Below are 19,645 nucleotides of genomic sequence, written 5' to 3'. Positions count from 1 at the left end.
TCATTTAAATTAAAAATTAAGTACTTATTTAATTTAAATGTGATTTTTTTAAGGTAATTCACGTGTGTTTGTATTATCAACTAATTGTTTATATTCGGTATTTAAAATTCAGTATTTAATTTTATATTTTTTCAGTACTTAATTTTTATTTCTATCAAACAACATATAAGTACAGATTATATAAATCATGAAATCTATATTACATATAATAACAGAAACAGAAAGAAGATTAGAAGAGAATTTTAGATGCCATTTTGATGATGTTGCATGCTCTTACAAACAGAACATTTTTTTTAAATGTAAAAATTGTTAGTGATATTATAGAACAAAAGGTATGAATTGGAAGAGTTTAATCGTAAGAAAAAAAAAGGTAATTGGATTTGATGGGATTTTGATGATGTGGCATGCTCTTAGAAAAATGATAATTATTTTTTGGGTTAAGGTGCAAAAATATCCCTAATGTTTTGGGCTAGGAGCAATTTTACCCCTAACGTCTAAAATGGTGCAATTTTACCCCTAACGTTGATAAATTGGGTCAATTTCAGACACTATTATAAAATACAGATATTTTTGTTCATTATTCTCCACCAATTGCATAATAATTCGTCTAAAAAAAGGATTTCATATTTTTTATAATTTAATAATAGAATTTGAGATTAATATTTATAAATTCGGTGGATTTTTAGAATTTTTTTTATCTAATCCGTACAAAAAAGACAGTATATTTTTTTATTTTTTCACATTCCAATGAATGTTTGTGATTTGTTACTGATAAAATAACACACATATGAAGCGTAGATAACAAGATTCATGAGCGAGAAGACAGTTTGATGAATTATTTCTCAAATCGACCCAATTTATTAACGTTAGGGGTAAAATTGCTCCTGACTTCCAACGTTAGGGGTAAAATTGCTCTTGACTTCCAACGTTAGGGGTAAAATTACACCATTTTAGACGTCAGGGATAAAATGGCTCCTGGCCCAAAACGTTAGGGGTATTTTTGCATCTTAACCCTTCTTTTTTTTTTTATAAATTGTTAGTTATTATTTTTTTAAATGTAAAAATTGTTAGTGATATTATAGAACAAAAGACAAGATTTGGAAGGGTTTTTTTTAAGAAAAGAATTAGAAGAGTTAATAGTAAGAAAAAAACTGGAAAAATCAATTTGTTTAAGAGTGAATTGAATGTGGTTAATGACATTTTTATAAGGGAAAATTACCAAGAAAATTCATATTTTAAAAACTATTTACAACTATGACAAGTTATAATTTTGGATTATATCAAACTAGTAAAATCAGTACTTTTAATATATTTTAAGGATTAGAGTTTATAAATTAGAAGTCTAGAATATATTTTCTAAGGTTTATAATTTCTGAATTTGAGTCTATAATTTTTAAATTATGGTATAAAATCATAATATATAGAGAGAATAATGACATATTAAGAATTAAATTTAGTGATACGACTTAGTTGTAATTTTGTACTTAATTATGATATTCATATATTTGACCCTTTTTATAAAGGCAAATGACATTAGAGTTTTTTTTTTGAAGTGGTTTGGTATTAATACCACAATGAAATACTTTTTTCATCTTCTAACATTTAAGCATAACTCATAGTTTTTTTTTCTATTTAATACGTTTATATCGAGTCATGATTACCCATCGTTTGACCATATATAATGACAAAAAGCATGGCTAGATTTATAGTTATTATGTAGTCTCTGTATCAAGTTATGATTGCCCTCCGTTTGATCATATATAATGATCCTATATTAGGTGGGGAATTTATAGGAAGGTCCTGGTCCTCCAACTCACTAAAAGAACCTTCCATATACTAATTGACACCTGTCCTTCAGTTATAACAGCTCATCAAATAAAAACTCTCTTTCACGGCAAAACACGTTCTCCATCTCCCTCCTCCATTTTCCGTCACTCCGATTGCCTCACTCAGATTGCCGCTGCTGATGAAGTCTTGTTGCCGATCTCCACCATTCTCTTTCAGCCTGTTTATCAGTGTAGTGAGACCTGTCACTGATTGATTTTCCTTTCGTCAAATTCTCTTCTCCGTTTGCTTCTTAACCATTCCACCTCTCTCTCTCTCTCTCACTTTTTTTTTGTCAAAGTGTGTAAAATATTTACTATGTTACTAATATAGTTAGAAATAATAACCACAAAAATGTGCAAAACTACTTCAGTTTATCGACAAATTAATATGTTTGGAAATGTCTGATATGACAGTTTAATAATTGTCAAGTTAGTTCATTCAAATTTTCTATTATCTAGCAGTAGTGGCAGAACCAGGACATTAGATGAGCCGAGGTTCAACTTAATGAAACAATCGTTGTTCATCGACGAGTCATTTAAAAAAAATTAAAACTTCATAGTTAAACCTTATTTCTATCTTTTATTCCTATATATCTTACCAATAACAACCTAGGAATGATAAATTTATACGCGATCGATTACTCGATATGTAATTATAGTGTTTGAATTTAGTTTAGTAGGTAAGGAGTAATTTTTTAGTTGAGATAAAAGTGATACATAAATTTTAGGGTTGAATTGGTGTTGACCTGCTAACTCGAAAATGTCATGAATATTTAAAATTATTATCATATTCTCTAATGTGTTTATATTTCATTTAATTAGTAAACGTAATAAAATTACAATTACTAATTGCAAAAATAGCTTGAACCTTCCATATTTTTGCATGCGACTTATAAACACATTACACGAGCTAAAATGATATATTAGCGGATTTTTGGATGGTCATAGTTAAGCTGCTAATCCAAAAACGACATAACTTATTTAGAACTATTACTATATCCTACTATATTTTTAAATGACATCATTAACATATGTACATAGTAAAATTACATATGATCCGAAAGCACAATACAAAATTACTAACCCAATTTGGTTAATATATAGTTATAACACAATTTTTTTTGAGTTGAGTTAGAGTTGACTCATTTCATATCAACTCGATAATTGATATGACACGAACACGACACTAACTCAATAATAAGAAAAAAATGTACATGTGACATTAATTGATTTGTTAGGTGTATTACTCGACATAAATTATTTAGAACTATTACTATATCCTACTATATTTTTAAATGACATCATTAACATATGTACATAGTAAAATTACATATGATCCGAAAGCACAATACAAAATTACTAACCCAATTTGGTTAATATATAGTTATAACACAAATTTTTTTGAGTTGAGTTAGAGTTGACTCATTTCATATCAACTCGATAATTGATATGACACGAACACGACACTAACTCAATAATAAGAAAAAAATTTAGAATACTTTAGGAGTAATACACCTAACAAATCAATTAATGTCACATGTACATTTTTTTCCTTACACAAATCATCTCCCATGAAGTGGTATGTACAATTATTTTGACTGATTGGTGTATTACTCCTGGAATACAGTAAAAAAAAATTCAATAATTGTCACATCTACAACAACCCCTCTTCATGTCTTTCACTCTTTGACAAAGTGGGCTTGAAAATTATTTTGAAACAAATTTCAAGGACTACCCCCCTATGGAGTTCTGCCCCTGGACAAGTAACATTGATTTTGCTTAAAATAGTTAGGAGTAAATATATACCATTTCATATGTTAGAGTCGAATTTATATTTTTCTGAAAATGCGCGTAACAAATTTCGCTTTTATCCCAATAAATTAAATTACTTCACTAGGTAGATTTTTGAAAGAAAAAAAAATTAAAATTGATTTTGCTTGAAAAGGTTACTAATAAATTTATACAATTTCATATGTTAAAGTCAAATATGTACTTTTCAGAAAATATTAGAGAGGAATTTAGCCTTTATGTCAATAAATTAAATTACTTCACTAGGTAGCTATTTGAAAAAAAAAGAAAAAAAAGGATTAAAATTGATTTTACTTAAAAAGGTTAGGAGTAAATTTATAAAATTTATATACTTTTCATAGAATATTAAAGTGAAATTTAGCCTTTATGTCAATAAATTAAATTACTTCACTAGGTAGATTTTTGAAAAAAAAAAAACAAGATTTAATTTGATAATCAAATGACAAAAATTGGTAATTAAAGGAGACAAAATAGATTGAATTCATAGCATACAAAACTGTGAACTCAGAAAGAAAAAAAAGCAATGTTTAAAAAAGGCTTACATATATTTTCTTTTTCTGATTATAATATTTATTGTTTCATTGAAATAAAAATACATCGAACCTAACCATAGCCATAGCTAGGGTTAGGTATTGTCCTAAACAAAACCCTAATCTTTATGCTGCTCTACAGCTTCAAGTTCAAGTCTAGCACTTCAAACTCGGAATCAGAATCAGAAATAGGGATCAAGGGTTTCTCCAGCTGCTGAAGAAATGGCTTGGTGAATTTCCTCGGAGCCTGAAAAGGGATAGGGAAACTTTGTGACCCAAACCCGTAGTTGTTCCTCACAGTTGGAAAAGAAGAGTACATTTGTGGGGCTGCCCGGGGATGAATAAACTGATTAGGAGTCGGATTAAACATAGTACTGTAAACATTTGGAATGGGAAAACTGAAGTTGTTTCTTTGACCGGAGAGACCGCTCAAGCCACCACCGGAAGCATTAAGAGATGGTGGTGGCTGCTGCATCCTTCTGGAGGCAGAAACAGAAGAACCATCATGATCCGTAGACATGTGAATTTCGATGTGATGAAGAAAAGCTTCAGTGCTCACAAAAACCTGGTTACAAATTCGACAGAAGATTTGTGGAGCGCCAGCGTACGTGCTTGTAGGAAGATTGTTGGAATTCCACCCATATCCAGCCATAGATTCAGGGTTTGAAAATTGAATTTGTGTCTTTTTTTGATAATCTGAAGAGAGGGCAAGAGAGAAGAGGGGTGTAATTTATAGCTAATTTGGTTACCATACACAGGTCATGTGCTAAGTTGTATAAAATGGCAAATATAATATCTTAATTATTATGTGCAGAGGATATGACTCATCAAATAAAAAGTTCAGAGTGGAGGGAAAGTTTTGGAGTATAGGGGCAACATCTGAATTTCTAAAAGTTACAAATGATCCCACATATTGTATCTAATAACCTCATAATTCTTAATAAATTTGTTGCATGCTGAAAATGGAAGACACGCTCCGTCATGTCTCAAAATGATCGTCACGTATCAAAAGAATGTGATAAATAGACAACAAATTAGGAAATTTTGAAAGTTCACGGGACAGTTGAATTTTTGGGTTATCCAATGAAATTAGACGAGATTATGGAGATATTGAATGTAACTGGACATGTTATTGAATCAATTAGATAAGAACATAGGGTTATTAAACGCAATTGAAATTTTAGGCCAATACCTTGTTTGATAACTCATCTAATCATTTAAATTAAAAATTAAGCACTTATTTAATTTAAATGTGATTTTTTTAAGGTAATTCACGTGTGTTTGTATTATCAACTAATTGTTTATATTCGGTATTTAAAATTCAGTATTTAATTTTATATTTTTTCAGCACTTAATTTTTATTTCTATCAAACAACATATAAGTGCAGATTATATAAATCATGAAATCTATATTACATATAATAACAGAAACAGAAAGAAGATTAGAAGAGAATTTTAGATGCCATTTTGATGATGTTGCATGCTCTTACAAACAGAACATTTTTTTTAAATGTAAAAATTGTTAGTGATATTATAGAACAAAAGGTATGAATTGGAAGAGTTTAATCGTAAGAAAAAAAAAGGTAATTGGATTTGATGGGATTTTGATGATGTGGCATGCTCTTAGAAAAATGATAATTCTTTTTTGGGTTAAGGTGCAAAAATATCCCTAATGTTTTGGGCTAGGAGCAATTTTACCCCTAACGTCTAAAATGGTGCAATTTTACCCCTAACGTTGATAAATTGGGTCAATTTCAGACACTATTATAAAATACAGATATTTTTATTCATTATTCTGCACCAATTGCATAATAATTCGTCTAAAAAAAGGATTTCATATTTTTTATAATTTAATAATAGAATTTGAGATTAATATTTATAAATTCGGTGGATTTTTAGAATTTTTTTTATCTAATCCGTACAAAAAAGACAGTATATTTTTTTATTTTTTTCACATTCCAATGAATGTTTGTGATTTGTTACTGATAAAATAACACACATATGAAGTGTAGATAACAAGATTCATGAGCGAGAAGACAGTTTGATCTATTATTTCTCAAATCGACCCAATTTATTAACGTTAGGGGTAAAATTGCTCCTGACTTCCAACGTTAGGGGTAAAATTGCTTTTGACTTCCAACGTTAGGGGTAAAATTGCACCATTTTAGACGTCAGGGATAAAATTGCTCCTGGCCCAAAACGTTAGGGGTATTTTTGCATCTTAACTCTTCTTTTTTTTATAAATTGTTAGTTATTATTTTTTTAAATGTAAAAATTGTTAGTGATATTATAGAACAAAAGACAAGATTTGGAAGGGTTTTTTTTTAAGAAAAGAATTGGAAGAGTTAATAGTAAGAAAAAAATTGGAAAAATCAATTTGTTTAAGAGTGAATTGAATGTGGTTAATGACATTTTTATAAGGGAAAATTACCCAGAAAATTCATATTTTAAAAACTATTTACAACTATGACAAGTTATAATTTTGGATTATATCAAACTAGTAAAATTAGTACTTTTAATATATTTTAAGGATTAGTGTTTATAAATTAGAAGTCTAGAATATATTTTCTAAGGTTTATAATTTCTGAATTTGAGTCTATAATTTTTAAATTATGGTATAAAATCATAATACATAGTGAGAATAATGACATATTAAGAATTAAATTTAGTGATATGACTTAGTTGTAATTTTGTACTTAATTATGATATTCATATATTTGACCCTTTTTATAAAGGCAAATGACATTAGAGTTTTTTTTTTTGAAGTGGTTTGGTATTAATACCACAATGAAATACTTTTTTCATCTTCTAATATTTAAGCATAACTCATAGTTTTTTTTTTCTATTTAATACGTTTATATCGAGTCATGATTACCCATCGTTTGACCATATACAATGACAAAAAGCATGGCTAGATTTATAGTTATTATGTAGTCTCTGTATCAAGTTATGATTGCCCCCCGTTTGATCATATATAATGATCCTATATTAGGTGGGGAGTTTATAGGAAGGTCCTGGTCCTACAACTCACTAAAAGAACCTTCCATATACTAATGGACACACTACAACAAATCATTACTTGTGCCACGAATTATGCCACGTGAATTCAAATTTCGTGGCATATTTTAATTTAGCCACGGAAAAAATAGATTCCACTACAAACTTATGACCACTTGTTGTATTTATGCCACGGGTAATTTTTTTCTGTGGCAAACATATACTTATGCCATGAATTTTGCTACAGTATTTTTTTTCCGTGGCTAAATCTATTTATGCCACGGAAAAAAAAATTACTCGTGGCATAAAATTACTTATACCACATGTAATTTATTTTATAAAAATTGTTCTAAATTTAATTTTAATATGTTAATTTGTTGCATTTTTTCTATGTGGAGGGAAACTACAAAAATTCGTTTGGATTAATCTGAAAATGACACGATATTTTGAAGTCGTGTTTGTATCAAACCACTAAACACAAAATTAACACGAAAATAAATACTTACAAAGTTTTGAATGATTAGTTTTTTAATTACAATATCTAATTAATTAAAACAAAACTTATCAAAATTATTGCATTTAATAAAAATAGAAGAAAGTTATACTATCTTTGAAAAATTAGCTTTTTTTTTGGTAAACTACGAGGGGCTACGCCCCATTTGAAAAATTAGCTAAATCAACATTTGTAAAGTATTATTTTATTAATTAAGTGTATACAAATTATAAAGTTTTAAATTGATGAAAATTTTAATATTTATTACTGGATTTCGTCCTAACCTTTTAAAATCCAATTACATGCCTTCAGCACTTGCAATCCTTATCCCTTCAACTTCCCCCCTCTATTATTTCCAAACAGTTTTTCTTTCCCGCTTCTATTTTTGAGAAATTTCCCTCTTCAAACTCCATTCCCCCTCTACTCTTTGGCTCTCAAGTGTCGGATGGCCTTCGATTGTACACTGATTCGTTTGTTTGTCCTTCTCCGAAACGCATGCTTCTCTTATCTTGAGTTCCGTCGGCCACCGACTGTGATTCAAACCCTATATTCGTAATGATTTCTTGCAATTGGATCCTCAAGCGGCAACTAACCCTCAGAACATGTAAGAACTGCAAACCCGATTTTACCCTTCCCTAAATCACCCTCACGCTTGTCGCTTCCACACTGCACATTTTCGAGGTAATTCATATAATCCAGTTTCCAATTTGTTATATTATGTTTGTTGTTTCAAACTATGACGCCTGGTATTTAATTATCCATTAATTAGCTATTGCACTTCAAACCAGTTTCGTTTTGTCATAATGCTGAGTTCCTTAATTTCATGTTAATTTTACTAATACTTCATTCTGCAATTCATTGATTCCTTCTCTGCTTCTGTTTTTTTCATTATATGGATGTTTAAATTCATTATGAATATAAAGAAAGGGATTCCCTATATATGTTAACTGTGTGTAAAATCAATTATGGTTGATGTTATTTCATCTTTTTATATGTAACAGTTTATCTTGGGTTTTTTTCTCTATCTTTCATAAAATAATTACCTTGAATCACCTTATTCTTATTCTAATTTCAGTTTTTACCCTTTGGACTATTGCCACATTGATATGATATGGAAGAGAAAGCTGCAAGGACATATGATCTTGCTGCCCTCAAGTACTGGGGCCCTTCCACCCACATTAATTTTCTTGTAAATTTTGAAACCCCTTTCATGAATTAGTATAATCTTTCTCGAGATATATCTTAATCTTAGTTTTCGTTTTGTTTAGCTGGAAAAATATCAGGATGAGCTGAAGAGATGAAGAATAGATGAGCCGTCGGGAATAAGTTAATCATTTAAGACGGTAAAGACAATTTTTTTGCTTAATTACGAGAATGGTTAGTTAATTAATTGATTTTTTCCCTATTTCTATGGAGTAAAACATTTGGTTCTCTAGGAGTGATTCAATTTATAGAGGAGTAATAAGGTTTTCATTAATCTTATTGCATGGTTTCACAAGAAGCCCCTTCTTAATAGTATAAAGTTAGCTCATTGTTCTAACTGTCATATATCTATGTTATGGAGACATCACCTGCATTGAAGATGTCAAGCAAGGATAGGCAGAGTCACTGGAAACAAGGACATTTATCTTGGTACTTTCAGTGAGTTCTTTCTTTCATTTTTTATATTTGATAGATTTATATTCTGATATCAAGTTCAAACTTTTATTGGAATCTTGGTGAGTATAAAGCTTATACTTTTTTTTTTATAACATTTGCTGCATGTTGTTTCCACAAAAGACTAGTAATGCTTTTATAAGGCGATGATGGCCTTCTAATTTGGGGATACTTGATGCATGCTTCTAATTGTCAACTACAATCTAACTTTCTGTAAGACTGTCTTTTTTTATGTTATTTTATCTGATAAAGTGGAATCAAAGTAATTTTATGAGTGAAAGAGATCATTTTATTTCAGGCTCAATGGCTTTGTTCTTCTGCTCAATCAGAACCTTCATTCTCTCCCTTAATCTCTGAATTGTCATTAAGGTTTCTCCTATCTATCCTCATTTTGTGCTTATTATGCATATCATCTTCTGTTAGTTATAATTGTTATTCTTTTTCTTATTTAGTTCATTTTTCTAATTTTTTGCTTATTGCAATTATTTGTGGGTTATGCATTGGTTAAAAATGTCAATTTTAACCAAGTTTGTGTTTTGAAAGTAATTACAATGTAAAATCAAGTCTTGAACTTAAATTGCTTTTGTTTTTGGATTTATTATTTTGGGTTTAGTTGGTCAATATTTTCAACCTAAAAAGAAACGCTAAAGAAAAGCATTGAGGAAGATGGAGCAGACAATTCCTTTGAGGCATCACACCACATAAAGCTAGTAAGTTTAATACCTTTTTGCTTTTCTTTCATTGAAAGTATTGAAAGATAGAAATATAAAAAGGAATATCATGATAACAATGTGGTATTATTAGACGATTGGTTACTAGAGCTTTGTTCTTTTTTGACTTCTCTGTTTTCATGGAGAAACCAGAGGATTTAGTTATTGCTGGAAGATTTTTAGCTCCCTATTATGTGCTAATTAGTTGGCTTGATCTTTCAATATGGGATTTTTTAATCAGTGATGATGATATGAACTCACAATTAATATCCAATTCCAAAAAATTTGAAGCCTTATCTTGGTGTAATTTCAATTATATTGAATTATTATTTGATTAATTGAAAAGTGGATCAATTACTCTACTTCTGAAATTGTAGACTTGTATGCTTATCTTGTTTATTTTCCATACAACTTTTGGGCATATCGTACAATGTTATTATTCATGCATACAAGCAATGTTGAGTCTATGGAAGTGGTCTGTACTATAACTTCTTAGTCAATTGTTGGTTGTGCTACGTGGTTTTCAGTATAATATACAACTATATGTTATCTTTTTAATAGAGCATAGAAGGTGAAAAGTATGATAGTTTGGTTTAGCCTTTGCGAATTCATAGTATTTTGTGATCATGTTGTGCTTCTTTGTCGTTTTTGTATAAATTACTACAATGTATAGCATATTTTCTTAGTATTGCAGGTAAAAAGAAGTTCGAAGAGCTAGTATCTCCATCCGCAACAAATGAATGTTGTTAACGTGATCAATATTTATAGAAGTTATAAGAGATTGGATATTGTATTTTATTTGATAGATATATATTTTTACTGTAAATATTTATATTATGGGGATATAAAGTATTTGATTCAGATGTCAATTGCACAATATTCAATATGTATATAAATAGATCTAATGACACCAATAAATTCTATGCCTCGACTTGTTTCATATTTGAATCTATTAATTTTTTTTCACAGTTTAAATTGGGTTAAATATGGCCAACACGAATTACAAAGAAAAAAGAAGAAGTTTGCCATGATTATATTTGTGGCTAAGCAAGATTTCTAGCCACAAGTGTTTTATCTTTGCTACGGTTATACTTGTGGCTCAATAAGGTTTCTAGCCAAAAATATTCTATTTTTTGCTACGGTTATGTCCGTGGCTAGCTAGGATGAATTACGACAGGCTGCTTTGTTTTGCCACGAGTATTTTAATTTTGCTACGATTTTTCCTGTGGCAAATGGATATGATTAGCCACGGATTTTTTCGTGGCATAAAAATCAATTTAAGCCACAACCATGATTTTCCGTGGCAACTACCTAGCCACGCTCACTTGCGCCACGGGAGTAGCTACCTTGAATTCTCGTGGCTAAATAGTATAGCCACAGAAATATCACACTTGTGCCACGATTCTAATCGTGGCGCAAGTGATGATTTGTTGTAGTGACACCTGTCCTTCACTTATAACAGCTCATCAAATAAAAACTCTCTTTCACGGCAAAACACGTTCTCCATCTCCCTCCTCCATTTTCCGTCACTCCGATTGCCTCACTCAGATTGCCGCTGCTGATGAAGTCTTGTTGCCGATCTCCACCGTTCTCTTTCAACCTGTTTATCAGTGTAGTGAGACCTGTCACTGATTGATTTTCCCTTCGTCAAATTCTCTTCTCCGTTTGCTTCTTAACCATTCCACCTCTCTCTCTCTCTCTCTCTCTCTCTCTCTTTTTGTCAAAGTGTCTAAAATGTTTACTATGTTACTAATATAGTTAGAAATAATAACCACAAAAATGTGCAAAACTACTTCAGTTTATCGACAAATTAATATGTTTGGAAATGTCTGATATGACAGTTTAATAATTGTCAAGTTAGTTCATTCAAATTTTCTATTATATAGCAGTAGTGGCAGAACCAGGACATTAGATGAGCCGAGGTTCAACTTAATGAAACAATCGTTGTTCATCGACGAGTCATTTAAAAAAAATTAAAACTTCATAGTTAAACCTTATTTCTATCTTTTATTCCTATATATCTTACCAATAACAACCTAGGAATGATAAATTTATAGGCGATCAATTACTCGATATGTAATTATAGGGTGTGGGCTACTGTTACTTTGTTGTAAACAAAGTAAAATTTACGTTGCTGTGATCACCATTGATTTGATACTAGAATAAAATATAGTAATGATGGATTCAATTAGTTTTAAATTGGTAACTGTTTCATCCGGTTACAATTTTTTTTTAACTAACCTCCTTCCTCAATTACTTTTCCTTCCCCACTAATGCTTCGATTTTTTTTTATTGGCGTTTGATAGGTTGTTATTCTCATCCCACTCACAAATTGGCTTAAACTGTTAAAAGAAAAAAAATTACTAATGTTGGCAAAAATTCATAAACTAGCTTCAAAAGTATAAAACCAAAAAGTGAAATCACTAATTATGGAAAAAATCACTTAAAACCTTTAAATTTTACCAAAAATAATTCAGTTTACACATTATTCACATGAAATCATACTTAATTTTAGTAAATTATTAGTATTTATTATTATCCAAAAAAATCATTAATTTCATGTGAAATTTAAATCCTATATTATCAGAAGTAATTCATGTAAATCCACCAACTTTGCGAAAAATCAAGTTTCAGGCAAAACTGAACTTATCCTCTATTGTTAGATTTTATTTACGTAAAAAGCAAATTATGAACGTTAAATAGAAACCTTGTGAAAATAGAGTTTTACATGAAACCTTTGAAATTAACGCAAATCTTTTATTTTTAGATATAATTATGTATAGTTTGACTAAATTACGTAATCTTTTTATTTTAGGGGGGAAAAAATTCACAAACCTTGTGAAAATAGAGTTTTACGTAAAGCCTATGAATTTTACGTAAAACTTTTATTTTTAGACATAATTTACGTAAGGTTTGACTAAATTTACGTAACCCTTTTACTTTACGAGAAAAATCCACAACCATTGTGAAAATTAGAGTTTTACATAAAACCTTTGAACTTTACGTAAATATTTTATTTTTAGATATAATTTACCACTACAAAAAAAAGGATTTGTTGTGACGAAAAATTCCGTCAGAACATATACTTATTTTGTCAATATACATATAGTGACTAAATATTTTGTCACAAACTTCGTTGCAATAAGCTCGTCTCAATAAGTTTCTTGTGACGAAATTGTAGTTTGTCTCCATTATTAAGCTCATTTTAGACAAAATTTCATTCGTCACCTTTGCGGTATATATTGTGACCAATAATTAGTCACGACATCGATTATATTTCGTTGCTACTAGATTATATTAGTCACAAAATGTTAGTTGGTTGGACAAATGTTTAATACCTATTGTGACAAAATTTGTTAATATGACAAAAGAATATTTGTTACAATTAATTTATTATTAAAATGTGACCAATGCAATATTTGTTACAATTTATTTAATATATTGTGATTAGTGCATCGTCATCAATTGTGTGATTTTTTTTAACAAGTTAGATGTTCTCGTCATAAGTTTTTTGCTTTAAAACTTAATTATTCATTTTATATATCAAGCTAATGAATATAATATCATATCTCAAGACTCAATCCAATATTCTATTAATCCACAATATAAAAATGTACATTATCAACAATAGAAAAGCCACTAATTTAATTACAATGAAGAACACCAGATGTTTATAAGAAACAGTAAATCTAAAAATAATATCCAACTTTAATTTTGAGACAGTAGTTTTGCGAAATTGTTGCTGCTGCTCCAATTTAGAATACTCTTGGTGCCTCGAGATCATCCTGAAAGCAACAAAAAAGTAAACTATAACCCATCTAATAAGTATACAAGGAAAGCTTTTTAATAAGTTAATAACAAATTTTCTACATCCAGAAGACATGAACTGCTGTCTAAATTGTTAAATATCCAAAGGATGAACAAAATCTAACAGTTTTCTCACACAACTGAGAAAAAAATAACAATTCATGATCTTAAATATATGGTACAATAAACACAGGATGACAAAGGATTGAAGATTTTTAGTTGGAGAAAAGCATCATGGAGAAAAAAGATATCATTGACCGTACAGAAAGTTTCCTATAGTGAGTAGTAATAGAAACTTTTTTTCCTTGATTACTTGACGAATCAACTAAATATAAAATCTAATAGAAACAACTACGAAACATCATAAACAATTCATAATCATAACACATAAAATTACGCTTAAATAAGAGGTTGCATATACAGGAGGCCTGGATTCAATTATTTTGCTAGTGTGGATTGGTCATTGACGCTGAATTGAAAAACCACATTTGTTTTGCCAATTTTACACCTACAGCTAGAGAACTATCAAACTGAATATAAATATATAATATAACACATCCCCCTGCAGAAATAATTTCATTCTTCATTTCTATTTCTAGATAGCATCACATATATTAGAGTACCTTGCTTTAATATCAATAGCTATCTCACAATTGCATAAAGTCAATGCTTGAAACAACTAATTGACTTGAGTAATTTTTGTGTCATATTTAGCAAAGTGGTAAATTCGTAACTGATAAATCAGAGCCAGACTATCCTTTTAAAAGCAAATTTTCATATCAGGCTATAGAAACCATTTAACAGAGTTATCAAACTTCAATTTTTTTGTTAGACCTAGTCTAAACTTGTCAAGAAAATATTTCCTCATTCTCATGTCAGCTCATGACAATTAAAATACTAGAAAAAACACAAGTTTTTATAATAAAAATTGGGATAAGCTACCAAAATAGGCCTATGGTTTTGGGGGAAGTATCAATTTAGGTCTCGAGAACAGATTGGACACGTCATTTCTATTACTCCGTTAAGTTTTGATTTCTCCCTCCACGTATAATCGATAGAACTTAACAGAGTAATGTCAACGTCGTGTTTCGTTCCATTATCGAGGCCTAAATTGGTACCTTTTTTTAAAGGCCTATATTAGTGTTATTTTTTACGTGGAGCCTAAATTGATACTTACCTAACAACCATAGACCTATTTTAGTACCTTATCATTTGACACAATCAAATTAACAAGACCATATGACATGTTACAGAAAATTAAGATATGCAGTCTAGAATTGGCGAGTGTTGCGGGTGTTAGTATTTGCTGGATCAAATTCATTTGTACATCCGCCATACCAAAACCATCCCCTTATTCACATAAACCAATAACAGTGCACACAAGATCAACAGATATAATAGGAAAATTTACCAGAAAATTTTGAATAATAGTAATGTCAATGTACCCAAAATATTGAATAATAATAACATGCTGCATACCTTGATATAGAAATTGCCGTCTACTTCTTGAACTAGGGATAAACGTTGAACCAAATTTGTCACTAGTTTTTTTCTGAGTCTACAACATACAACAAATATCAATTTCAATTAAAATAGTTTAGGGTGGAAACAAAACCAAATTTCAAATAACGAAAAACATAAAACATTATCTAATTTGAGAGTTTACTGTATGGAAGAAGCAGCCTTGGCAGCTCTATAAGCTTCGGGAGCGGTACTCTATAAACGATGGAGAATTAATTGCAGCATTCTCTCAAATGGCACCGTATTGCAAAAATCTGAAACCCTACTCAGACCAGAGCAATAAATTGAAAAAACCCAATTTATAAATACCCAAATCATACGGATAACATTTACATTAACAAACCTGAAATTCTATTGGGTATGAAGAAGTGAGTAGAGACTTCAATTAGACACCATAACATCAACAATGGCTGACAGAGCTACAATGTTGGTCTTTCAGAAAATTTACGGATCTGAAATTGATATTCACAGAGACGGATAAGGATAAAGAGCAAGGGGAAAACAGAATGGAAGAAGGTAGAAATAGGAAGTGGTGGCAAGAGTTGGTGGCCGGAGAAGAAGCAAAGGTGGGAGATGGGTTTGGTTATAGGGTTTCTGATATGAAAGGGGAAAGTGAGGCGTCGCTAGAGAGATGAGTTTAATCTCTGTTATCCACTTGTTTTATATTTAGGTTTCATTTTGTTAATGAATTTCGTCTTTTCCTTTTCTTTTCCAATAGAGAAAATAATAGATATATAGTTATAATTTTGAAACATATTGTGACCACACACTATTTCTTGCCATAGTCACTAATATCATAATAAAATTAAAAATCGATGATATATGTTGTTGTAACAAAATTATTTTGTCATAATAGTATTAATTTTTTAGAGACAAAATAATAGTCTCCATATATGTTTACAATTTTAACCCAAAAATATTATGTCATATATATTGCTACGAAATAGTAGTGACAAATTGATTTCGTTCCAAAATATACGTATAGTGACAACATTTTGTCAAAATAAGTATTTCATCACAATCTTTTGTATTTAGATTAATTATTGTGACAAATAATTTATTTTGTCACAATAACCATATTTATCGTGACAAAAATACTTTCGTTACAACAGAATTAGTCATAATATCATGATTTTTTTGTAGTGTACGTATAGTTTGACTAAATTTATATAACATTTTTATTTTAGGAGAAAAAAATTCACAAACCTTGTGAAAATAGAGTTTTACGTAAAACCTATAAATTTTACGTAAATCTTTTATATTTTGATATAAATGACGTTAAGTTGGACATAATTTACGTAACCTTGTTATTTTAGGAGAAAAAATCCACAAACCTTGTGAAAATTAGAGTTTTACATATAAAACCTTTGAACTTAACGTAAATCTTTTATATTTCGATATAATTTACGTAGAGTTTGACTAAATTTACGTAATCTTTTTAGTTTAGGCGGAAAAAATTCACAAACCTTGTGAAAATAGAGTTTTACGTAAAACCTGTGAATTTTACGTAAATCTTTTATTTTTAGACATAATTTACATAAGATTGACTAAATTTACGTAAACCTTTTACTTTAGGAGAAAAATTCACAAACATTGTGAAAATTAGAGTTTTATGTAAAACCGTTGAACTTTAAATAAATCTTTTATTTTTAGATATAATTTACGTATAGTTTGAATAAATTTATATAACCTTCTTATTTTAGGATAAAAAAATTCACAAACCTTGTGAAAAATTGAGTTTTACATAAAACTTTTAAACTTTACGTAAATCATTGATTTTTAGATATAATTTACGTAAAGTTTGACTAAATTTACGTAATCTTGTTACTTTAGGAAATAAAATCCAGAAACCTTGTGAAAAATAGAGTTTTACGTAAAATATTTGAACTTTACGTAAATCTTTTATTTTTAGACATAATTTACGTAAAGTTAGACTAAATTTACGTAACCTTGTTATGTTAGGAGATAAAATACAGAAACCTTGTGAAATATAGAGTTTTCTGTAAAAATTTTGGATTTTACGCAAATCTTTTATTTTTAGATATAATTTATGTAAGGTTTGACTAAATTTACGTAACCCTTTTATTTTATGAGAAAAATCCATAAATCTTGTGAAAAATGGAGTTTTACGTAATACCTTTGAACTTTACGTAAATATTTTATTTTTAGACATAAAATATTAGTATACTTTGACTAAATTTAGGCAACCTTTTTATTTTAGGAGAAAAAAATTCACAAACCTTTTGAAAATAGAGTTTTACGTAAAACCTATGAATTTTACGTAAGGTTTGACTAAATTTATGTAACCCTTTTACTTTAGGAGAAACATCAATAAACATTGTGAAAATTAGAGTTTTACGTAAAACCTTTGAACTTTACGTAAATATTTTATTTTTAGATATAATTTACGTATAGTTTGACTAATTAATTCACAAACCTTGTAAAAATAGAGTTTTACGTAAAACCTATGAATTTTACGTAAATCTTTAATTTTTAGACATAATTTACGTAAGGTTTGACTAAATTTACGTAACCCTTTTACTTTAGGAGAAAAGTTCACAAACATTGTGAAAATTAGAGTTTTACGTAAAACCTTTGAACTTTACGTAAATATTTTATTTTTAAATATAATTTACGTATAGTTTGACTAAATTTATGTAACATTTTTATTTTAGGAGAAAAAAATTCACAAACCTTGTGAAAATAGAGTTTTACGTAAATCTTTTATTTTTAGACATAATTTACGTAAGGTTTGACTAAATTTACGTAACCGTTTTAGTTTAGGAGAAACAATCTTGTGAAAATAGAGTTTTACGTAAAACCTATGAATTTTACGTAAATCTTTTATTTTTATACATAATTTATGTAAGGTTTGACGAAATTTACGTAACCTTGTTATTTTAGGAGAAAAAATCCACAAACCTTGTGAAAATTGAAGTTTTACGTAAAACCTTTAAACTTTATGTAAATCTTTTATTTTTAGATATAATTTACGTATATTTTGACTAAATTTATGTAACCTTTTTTATTTAGGAGAAAAATTCACAAACCTTGTGAAAATAGAGTTTTACGTAAAACCTATGAATTTTATGTAAATCTTTTATTTTTTGACATAATTTATGTAAGGTTTGACTAAATTTACGTAAGGTTTGACTAAATTTACGTAACCTTGTTATTTTAGGAGAAAACATCTACAAAGCTTGTGAAAATTGGAGTTTTACGTAAAATCTTTAAACTTTACGTAAATCTTTTATTTTTATATATAATTTACGTATAGTTTGACTAAAATTACATAACCTTTTTTATTTAGGAGAAAAAAATTCACAAACCTTGTGAAAGTAGAGTTTTACGTAAAACCTATGAATTTTACGTAAATCTTTTATTTTTTGACATAAATTACATAAAGTTGGACATAATTTACATAACCTTGTTTTTATAGGATGAAAAATCGACAAACGTTGTGAAAATGAGAGTTTTACGTAAAACCTTTGAACTTTATGTAAATCTTTTATTTTAGATATAATTTACGTATAGTTTGACTAAGTTTACGTAACCTTTTTTATTTAGAAGAAAAAATTCACGAACCTTGTTAAAATAGAGTTTTACGTAAAACCTCTGAAGTTTACTTAAATCTTTTATTTTTAGACATAATTTACGTAAGGTTTTTCTAAATTTACGTAACCCTTTTACTTTAGGAGAAAAATCCATAAATCTTGTGAAAATTATAGTTTTACGTAAAACCTTTGAACTTTATGTAAATCTTTTATTTTTAGATATAATTTACGTATAGTTTGACTAAATTTACGTAACCTTTTATTTTAAGAAAAAAAATTCACAAACCTTGTGAAAAAAGAGTTTTACGTAAAACCTATGAATTTTACGTAAATCTTTTATTTTTTGACATAATTTACGTAAGGTTTGATAAATTTACGTAACCTTTTTATTTTAGGAGAAAAAATCTACAAAGCTTGTGAAAATTTGAGTTTTACATAAAACCTTTGAACTTTATGTCAATCTTTTATTTTTATATATAATTTACGTATCGTTTGACTAAAATTACATAACCTTTTTTATTTAGGAGAAAAAAATTCACAAACCTTGTGAAAGTAGAGTTTTACATAAAACCTATGAATTTTACGCAAATCTTTTTTTTTTGACATAAATTGCATAAAGTTGGACATAATTAACGTAACCTTGTTATTATAGAATGAAAAATCCACAAATCTTGTGAAAATTAGAGTTTTATGTAAAACCTTTGAACTTTACGTAAATCTTTTAGTTTTAGATATAATTTAT

At 28.8% G+C, this 19,645-nt stretch overlaps 2 long non-coding RNA genes across 6 annotated transcripts; one reads left to right on the top strand and one right to left on the bottom strand.

Annotated features, from left to right (window-relative positions):
- The first annotated feature begins 7,978 nt into the window (after positions 1-7,978).
- On the top strand, positions 7,979-10,898 carry LOC136220619 (uncharacterized). 5 transcript variants are annotated; one of them, XR_010684628.1, is made up of 8 exons: positions 7,979-8,336; positions 8,731-8,844; positions 8,924-8,998; positions 9,220-9,287; positions 9,435-9,524; positions 9,610-9,680; positions 9,925-10,021; positions 10,708-10,898. It is a non-coding gene; the product is annotated as an uncharacterized lncRNA (long non-coding RNA). The 5 variants fall into 5 exon arrangements; XR_010684629.1 differs by having other exon boundaries at positions 9,220-9,296; XR_010684630.1 differs by having other exon boundaries at positions 8,924-9,287; positions 10,716-10,898.
- A 2,764-nt stretch (positions 10,899-13,662) lies between these two features.
- On the bottom strand, positions 13,663-15,960 carry LOC136216481 (uncharacterized). Its single transcript, XR_010683317.1, has 4 exons — positions 15,693-15,960; positions 15,495-15,603; positions 15,308-15,386; positions 13,663-13,806 (listed from the first exon to the last, which is right to left on the bottom strand). It is a non-coding gene; the product is annotated as an uncharacterized lncRNA (long non-coding RNA).
- Positions 15,961-19,645: the final 3,685 nt, after the last annotated feature.

This window comes from Euphorbia lathyris, chromosome 2 (genome assembly GCF_963576675.1).
Source record: "Euphorbia lathyris chromosome 2, ddEupLath1.1, whole genome shotgun sequence".
In the NCBI taxonomy this organism is placed as follows: Eukaryota; Viridiplantae; Streptophyta; class Magnoliopsida; order Malpighiales; family Euphorbiaceae; genus Euphorbia; species Euphorbia lathyris.
Note: the sequence above shows the minus strand (reverse complement) of the source record. Positions and strands in the feature narration are given on the sequence as shown.